This window comes from Mus musculus, chromosome 5 (genome assembly GCF_000001635.26).
Source record: "Mus musculus strain C57BL/6J chromosome 5, GRCm38.p6 C57BL/6J".
In the NCBI taxonomy this organism is placed as follows: Eukaryota; Metazoa; Chordata; class Mammalia; order Rodentia; family Muridae; genus Mus; species Mus musculus.
This window is the reverse complement of record NC_000071.6, coordinates 127,739,945-127,748,896: the sequence shown is the minus strand read 5'-3', so window position 1 is coordinate 127,748,896 and position 8,952 is coordinate 127,739,945.

Here is an 8,952-nt window from a genome sequence, read left to right as displayed (position 1 = left end):
GAGCTCCATGTTCTAGTCCTGCAAGCGCCTGGGCAATAACCACCTTGTCTCTCCTAGTTTGGGCCTTAAGCTTACAGACCAATCAAAGAAGCAACACTAATCCACAGCAAAGTGTATCTCCAAATAATATTAATCCCACCCATTTTTTAAAGAAAGAAAATGCTGAGGAGATCCAATTGGGTAATCCTTTGGTCAGCGACAGGTCCAAGCGCGTGGAGTTGACCTGAAGTCTCAATTCCCGAAGGATCTGTTCAAATTCAGCCATCCAATTCTGTAACATATACTGAAAAAGACTTTTTGACAATTTAGCTGCCCTAGTAAATTTAACATACTGAATGGAAATAACACACAATCCCGGAAACTTTTGTTCACATCCCAGCTGAGTTATTTGTCATAATACATCTAGTTGTATCTGGACAAGATCTATGAGTTGATTAACCAGCATGAGACCTCTCTGTATCTTGACATTAGCTGAGGCCTGTTCATCTATGACTGTAGTCACTGAGGCTGACAAAGTGTTAATGGTGTCAGTCGTCTGGACCTGTCCAGACAGAGCCAAGGCTGTCTGAATTAAGGCCAAACCCAGTTCCCAGTTAGTGGTAAAAAAGCAGGAGAATACTTGAGCATTATACATCACCGTCATTGGGAGTGGAAATGTCGACATTATCCCCCAACGCTGCTCTCTCTTTATTATTGACGCCCTGGACATCACCAAGACGAGGGACATTAGTATTCCCTTGGTCAGTCTGGATTTTTCGGGTGAGTCTTTCTGGTAACCAAAATGGGTTGTCTTCATTCTGTGGGAAAACACAGATAGCTCCCCTGGATCTTATCAAAATAGGATCCGGGCCATACCATTTATTATCAAGGACATTTTTCCATTTAACCATCTCATTGGGCCTATCTGGCTCTGAACAATGACGTTCAGCCGCAGTATGGCCATGAACATCAATATTTAAAAAATTGAGTGTAAAGAGTGCCAAAGACACCGACACTCTTGGTGCTCGGGGTACAGTCTCCTCAAAAGTTCCCCTCTTCTGTTTTATAAGATAGGCTTTGAGGGTGCGATGCGCACGCTCAACAATACCCTGTCCTTGAGGGTTGTATGGAAGTCCAGTCAGGTGGGTTACGTCCATCTGACGGCAGAACTGCTGGAATTTTTGAGACGTATAAGCTGGTCCATTATCAGTCTTAAGGAGTCTGGGTTTCCCCCAAGCACTCCATGCCTCAAGGCAATGTTGAATCACATGTGAGGCTTTTTCTCCGGTTAACGGAGAGGCAAACATGATGCCAGAACATGTGTCAATGGACACATGGAGATATTGAAGTTTTCCAAAGGAAGAAACATGTGTAACATCCATTTGCCAGACCTGTAGAGGTCGAATACCGCGTGGGTTAATTCCCACATGAGGAACTGGCAAGAACTCACAGCAGCTTTGACATTGAGTAACAATGTCACGGGCTTCTTTTCTTGTCAAGGAGAAACGACTGCGTAATGTTTCAGCCGTCACATGAAAATTGTTATGAAAGTTTCTTGCAGCCTCTACCGGGGATGATAGGGCAGCAGCCACCACTTTAGTGGCCTTATCTGCCAAATCATTTCCCAGAGCCATGGGGCCAGGTAGGCCTGAATGGGCTCTAACATGAGTAATATAAACAGGAGATCTTCTAGATAACAAAACTAATTGTATCTGCTGAAAAATATTGGCAACTCTACTGGAAGGCTTAATCACTCCAGCCACTTCTAAAAGATTTACTGCATTTACCACATAACAGGAATCTGACACAATATTAAGGGGTTCTAAAAAGGTTTTTAAAACTTCTAAGACCACTAAACATTCTACCACTTGCGGTGAATTTTCATTATATTGTTTGGATACCACTTTACCATTAGCCACATAGGCACCTATGCCAGTTTTTGATCCATCAGTATATACCACAATCCCATTTTTAAGTGGGTTTCTTACTGTTATTTGTGGAAACACAACAGATTGATTTTGGGCAAACTGTAAGATTGGATGTTTTGGATAATGGTTATCTATTTTTCCTGAAAAGGAGGTAACTAAAACTGCCCAATCATTAGATGTGGCTGCCAAGGTTTGAACCTGTGCAGCGGTATAAGGTACAATTAAAAGATATGGACTTTGCCCAAAGTGGGTGATTGCTGCTTTTAGGCCTTTAAGGGCAAGCTGTGCAATTGCATCAGGATACCAATCTATTATTTTAGCTGGGGATACGTTTGGATGGATCCACAACAATGGCCCATTCTGCCACAAAACTGCAGTTGGCAATTGTGCTGTCTTAAAGACACACAAACTGAAAGGCTGCGAATCCTCAATACGTTGTAATTGTGCATTCTGTAAGGCCTTTTCCACCTTTTGTAAGGCCTGGTTAGCAGCTAGAGTAAGAGTCCTAGGGGAGGAGATATGAGGATCTCCTTCTAAAATACTAAACAAAGGCCTTAACTCAGCGGAAGGAATCTTTAAAAAAGGTCTAAGCCAATTAATATCTCCCAACAGCTTTTGAAAATCATTTAAGGTATGGAGGTGATCTCTTCTTATCTCTACCTTTTGGGGCACAATCTTATCTGGGGACACCACAGAGCCCAAGAATTGTCCTGTATCAGAAATTTGGACCTTTTCTGTGGCTATCTGTAAACCCCACTGACTTAAAGTTTTAAGTAGAAAAGGATATGCCTTTTGTAGCATGGTAAGGTCTTTATGGCACAGGAGGATGTCATCCATGTAAAGGAGCAAAATTAAAGAGGGGAATTGTTCCCTCATTGGCAAAAGAGCTTCTTGTACATAAAGTTGACACATAGTAGGACTATTGGACATTCCCTGTGGTAAGACCTTCCATTGATACCTCTTATCAGGTTCCATGTGATTAATAGAGGGGATGGTAAAGGCAAATCTGGGCCTATCTCTTGGACACAAAGGTATAGAAAAGAAACAATCTTTAATATCTATAATAATTAAATTCCAGCCACGTGGTAAGGCGGAAAGTACAGGGAGACCCCTCTGTACTGGGCCAAATAAGTTCATTTGCTCATTAATGGCTCTGAGGTCATGGAGCAGTCTCCACTTTCCTGACTTTTTCTTAATTACAAAAATTGGAGTATTCCAAGGTGAGGTAGAGGGTTCAATATGGCCTAGTTTTAATTGTTCCTCTACCAGTTGAATCACAGCTTCTAGTTTTTCAGAGGATAGGTGCCATTGAGGAACCCACACTGGGTCCCCTGTTTTCCATGGTATGGGTCGTGCTGCCCCAATGGCCGCTAAGGAAAACCCAGACCCTGTCTGTCTTGGTTTCCATTAGGTGAGATGGGCTCTATCCTTCCCTGTTCTTGATGTCCTAACCCTTTTCCTTCTTTATAACCCATCTTTGCCATGATATTTTTTGCTTTAGCTGAATACCCTCCTGATGGGGCGTTTTCATTGGACAAAATAAGGCCCAGATGCTGCATAATATCCCTTCCCCAGAGGTTAACCGGGAGTGGGAGCACATAAGGTATGAATTTCCCTTGCTGCCCTTCAGAGGATTCCCACGTCAAGGCAACGGAGCTTATAGTGGGACATGATTGATATCCTAGGCCCTGTAATGAATGAGATGACTCTGTGGTGGGCCATGCTTTGGGCCACCAATGTGTAGAAATTATACTTTTATCTGCTCCGGTATCAAGGATGCCTTCAAACTCTTTTCCATTAATCTTAAGGCGGAGCTTAGGTCTATCATTTAAAGATACAACCAAATAGGCAGAATCATTTCCTGAGGAGCCCATTTTCTTTATCTCAGGTCCTGCAGATTTCTCCCTGGTATTATCAGGGAGGAGCAGCAGCTGAGCTATCCTATCTCCTTTACTAATAGAAAAAACGCCCTTAGGGCTTGAGCACAGGACCTGTATTTCAGGGGAATGTTGACAATCCATAACTCCAGGGTGGACTACTAAGCCCTGCAAGGTGAGTGAACCTCGGCCGAGAATAAGGCCCATGGTTCCCGGGGGCAAGGATGGTATAGGCTCCACCGGCACCGGCTGAATACTCATTTGAGGCATTAGTAGGAAGTCGGAGGCGGCACGCAGGTCCACCCTTGTGGGTCTTCCTGGGTCGCCTCTCTGACTGCTTCCTGGGTCCTGACAAACCGGTTCCCATATCTTTGAGGGCCCTGGGACCGAGGGCCCGATGACCCGTTTTTTGGCACATCAGTTGATTGACTATCAGGTGGGGGAAGAATTCTGCCCTTTATATCCCTCACAGAGCGACACTGGTCAGCTCTATGATAACCCTTGCCACACTTAGAGCAAAGAGTGAGAGTCCCTCCCTGTTTATCTGGAGCTCTGCAATCTTTCTTAAAATGCCCAGGCTTTCCGCAATTAAAACATGTCCTCTGATTATTTCTGCTCATGGAGCGGTTCTGAGATTGAAGGATGGCAGCCGCTAAACCTGCATTGCTGAGAGGTCCCCCAAGCTCTCGACAGACCCTGAGCCAGTCTTGTAAGCCTTTGTTCTTTCTTGGGGCTATGGCCGCTCGGCACTCCTTTGTGGCTTGCTCGTAGATTAGCTGTTCTATTAGAGGCGCAGCTTGCTCTGACTCTCCAAAAATACGCTCTGCTGCCTCTGTCATTCTGGCCACAAAATCTGAGAAAGATTCCTGAGGTCCCTGGATTATTTTTGTTAACTGACCAGTGGTTTCACCTGCTCGAGAGAGCGCTTTCCAGGCCCTAATAGCCGTGGAAGAAATCTGGGCATAAGCTCCCCAATGGTAGTTTGTCTGATCAGCAGAATAAGCTCCCTGACCCGTTAACAAGTCAAAAGTCCAATCTCTCTGCTCTGGAGTCAAAGCAGCTGCGTTTGCTCGGGCCTGCGCCTGTGCAGCTTCGTGCCAAAGCGCTTTCCATTCCATATATTTGCCCATACTAGGGAGAGCGGCTTTTGCAATCATTTGCCAGTCGGCAGGAGTTAGTGCCATGCTGGCAAGCCTGTCTAACTGCACCAAGGTAAAATTAGCATTAATTCCATATTTACGAACCGACTCGGCAATTTCCTTAATCTGTACGTATTCTACCGGAGCGTGGACACGCCCACCCTCGGCTCCTTCAAAGACTGGAAATGCCTGTTGTATTTTCTTTTGTTCCTCTCGGGGAATGAATGAGTCTGCGCACTGCCTCTCTGCGCACTGCCTCTCTGCGCATTGTTGACGCACTACGGGCTGACGCACTACGCAGGGCGGGGACTCCGCATAGGGCGGGAGTGCACCTGGTAGCCGATTGCCCTGAGGCCAATTAGCAAACTGGCCTTCGCCAGCCGCTTTTGGCTTTTTCCTTAAATGACTAGTTAGCACTTTACTTGGCGGCTGGTATCCTTTTCTTTCATAATGAGCCGCTTTTTTCTCCCAGTCTGTTTCTTCAGAGCACAGGCTCCTTCTCCTAGAGACCTCCGCTAATTGATCTTTCTTCTTTTCCCTTTTTCCTCTTTTTCTTCTAATCTCTCTCCAGGTATTCCTACCTAACCTTAACTTTTCCTCGGGTTCAAGACCCTTGGAAAGGCCTGTATACTTATTTTGTGTACCATATTTCCTTTTTGTTCCTACTCTCTCTCCCCGCTTTACTTCTGATAGCTTGTCCTGAATTTCCTCTAGAATTTTCAGCCCTATCTTAACCACTATATAACATGTGAAAAGGAACAAAAGGGCTTCTAACACTAGAAAAAATTCAAGGCCAAACATATTCCACTTTACTTCTGATAGACTGTCTTGAATTTCCTTAGAAAGTTCAAGATCAGACTTACCTCGTTCCCCAGCTGAAAAGTTCTGAATTCATACAGTTGAATCCTTCTTAACAGTCTGCTTTACGGGAACCTTTATCACCGTCGTTCCCCAGCTGATGAGTTCTGAATTCGGCAGTTGAATCCTTCTCAACAGTCTGTGTTACGGGAACCTTTATAAACGTGATCCGCAGTTCTGGTTCCGGAATGAGGGATCTTCCCTGCGCCAGTCCGGAGTTTTTTCTCGTCCCGGAATTCGGCACCAATTGTTATTAGACGCGTTCTCACGACCGGCCAGGAAGAACACCACAGACCAGAATCTTCTGCGGCAAAGCTTTATTCTTACATCTTCAGGAACAGAGTGCAAGAAGCAAGAGAGCAAGAAGCAAGAGAGAGAGAAAAGCAAGAGAGAGAGAAAAGCAAGAGAGCGAAAAAGCAAGAGAGAGAGCGCGAGACAAGAGAGAGAGAGAACGAAACCCCGTCCCTCTTAAGGAGCATTCTCCTTCGCCTCGGACGTGTCACTCCCTGATTGGCTGCAGCCCATCGGCCGAGTTGACGTCACGGGGAAGGCAGAGCACAAGTAGTCATAAGATACCCTTGGCACATGCGCAGATTATTTGTTTACCACATAGAACACAGGATGTCAGCGCCATCTTGTAACGGCGAATGTGGGGGCGGCTCCCAACAACTCCTGATACTTATGATCTGATCCTCCCACAGTAGTAAATTACAACCACTAACATCAAAGTTTGCCAAGTTCTGAGAGTCTTCCTCATGGCGTACTGCTCCTCGGAGTAGCTTTGAGGAAAAAGGGATTGGGGTTAAAGGGGAGGGCCAAGGTATTCTGGGTAAGGGGAGAACTAGAGCATTCTGGGTAAAGAGGGAGACCAGGGTACTCTGGGTAAGGAGAGCACCTGGACATTCTGGGTAAGGAGAGCACCTAGGCATTCTGGGTAAGATAAGAACGAAGCATTCTGAATAAGATGAGGGCACTGGCATTCTAGGGTAACACCTGCTATGGGAAAAACAGAATTGGAAATGTCATTTTCATAAGGGCAGTACGAAGAAAGAAAGGGAAGAAGAAGGAGGAGGAGGAGGAGGAGGAGAAGGAGAAGGAGAAGGAGAAGGAGAAGGAGAAGGAGAAGGAGAAGGAGAAGGAGAAGGAGAAGGAGAAGGAGAAGGAGAAGGAGAAGGAGAAGGAGAAGGAGAAGGAGAAGGAGAAGGAGAAGGAGAAGAAGAAGAAGAAGAAGAAGAAGAAGAAGAAGAAGAAGAAGAAGAAGAAGAAGAAGAGAAGAAGAAGAAGGAGGAGGAGGAGGAGGAGGAGGAGAGGAGGAGGAGGAGGAGGAGGAGGAGGAGGAGAGAGAGAGAGAGAGAGAGAGAAAGAAAGAAAGAAAGAAAGAAAGAAAGAAAGAAAGAAAGAAAGAAAGAAAGAAAGAAAAAGAATCCCAAACACATGAAAAGAGGTTGAAGCAGACTCCATAACGTCTCAAGTGTAAATTAAAAGTAGGCAGCAGGAACGAGTTTTTCCCCCAGCAGATTGGCACACATCCCAACGCACGGGAACATGCTGTGTTGGTGAAGCTGCGGGAAGCAAGGGCCTCACACATCGCTGCTGGAAACGCAAACCAATACAAGCTCCATATGGACGGACTTGGCAAGAACCATCGGCTTGCAGCTGTCTCCACCTCTGACCCTCCGCCCGCACCTGAGAGCGTCCCCCACCTACAGCCCTGTGCATATGCAGCGCGTGCACAAGAATATTTAATTGCCGCGTTTTCTTGTAATAACAAGTGATGGAGAAAGACCATATGCTCATCCATAAGAGATTGTATGGATAAAGTGCATTGAACCATTCACTGGAATATGTAATAGCGTGCTGCATACCTGGGAGTGGGGGAGGGGAAGAATGAAAAGATCGCCTACCGATGAGGAAAGAGAAGCGATTCAAAGTGGGAAGTGGGTTACAAAACAGTTTAGACAGCAGGGGCCACTGTGTGTAAATAGAAGAGGGCATAGGAACATATTTTGTATTTGTTCATGCTTTCATGAAAATACCCTACAACTTAAAGAAAATGAGTCAAAAGCCATGCTTCGCTTAGATTTGGAATAGGCCATATGCAGGTGAGTGTATTGCTCTATCAAGGGATTAATTTAAAGGTGGTGGGATCTGCTGCTGCTGCTGCTGCTGCTGCTGCTGCTGCTGCTGCTGCTGCTGCTGCGCAAGTGGGTTGTGACTAAGCTGTTTGGGGAGGCTGTGGGTCTCTGCCTCCGCTATCTACGCTGTGAGCCATAAGATCTGCGATTAAATGCAGCAGAGGTGATGCGATGTTGTTTCTATAGAGAGAGATAAAAGGGTAAGCTTCCAGGTAGCATCATGTTTGTACCTTGATACCCTCCACAGTTCATAAGCTGAAGCCCTAACTTATGAGTCCTTTGCCATTACTGGATGAGAAAGAATGAACTGAAAAGATGACTCGGCAGTTAAGAGCAATTATTGCTCTTTCAGAGGATCCGGGTTTGAAAACCGGACACATTTGGTGGCTCAAAACTGTTCCATAACTCCAGTTTCATCTCATAACTCCAGTTTCAGGGGACCTGATGCTCTATTCCGACCTCCATGGGCACCAGGCACAAACAAGGTGCACACGCACACATGCAAGCAAACACTAATATGTATAAAATAAGTCTAAAAAACAAAGATAAAGACGACATCTAGCCAGGCAGTGGTGGTGCAGGCCTTTAATCCCAGCACTTGGGAGGCAGAGACAGGCAGATTTCTGAGTTCGAGGCCAGCCTGGTCTACAAAGTGAGTGCCAGGACAGCCAGGGCTACACAGAGAAACCCTGTCTCGAAAAAACAAACAAACAAACAAAAAGAAGACATCTAGACTTCATTTTCTTTCTCTCCCTCCTTTCAACCCTTTTTCCCTTTTGCCTTCTTTCTCCTCTCTCTTCCAATCTCCTTCTGTATTTCTCCTCTGTGCATGTCTCTCTCCTTTCCCTTCCTTTGTTCCTATCTCCTCCCCCACCCATCTCTGTTCTTTCCTTTTTATTGTTGTTGTTTTTTATTGGATATTTTCTTTATTTATATTTCAAATGTTTTCCCCTTTCCAGGTCTCCTCTTTGGAAATGCCCTATCCCATCCCCCACCCCCACCCCCACCTCTATGAGGGTGCTCCCACACCTACCCA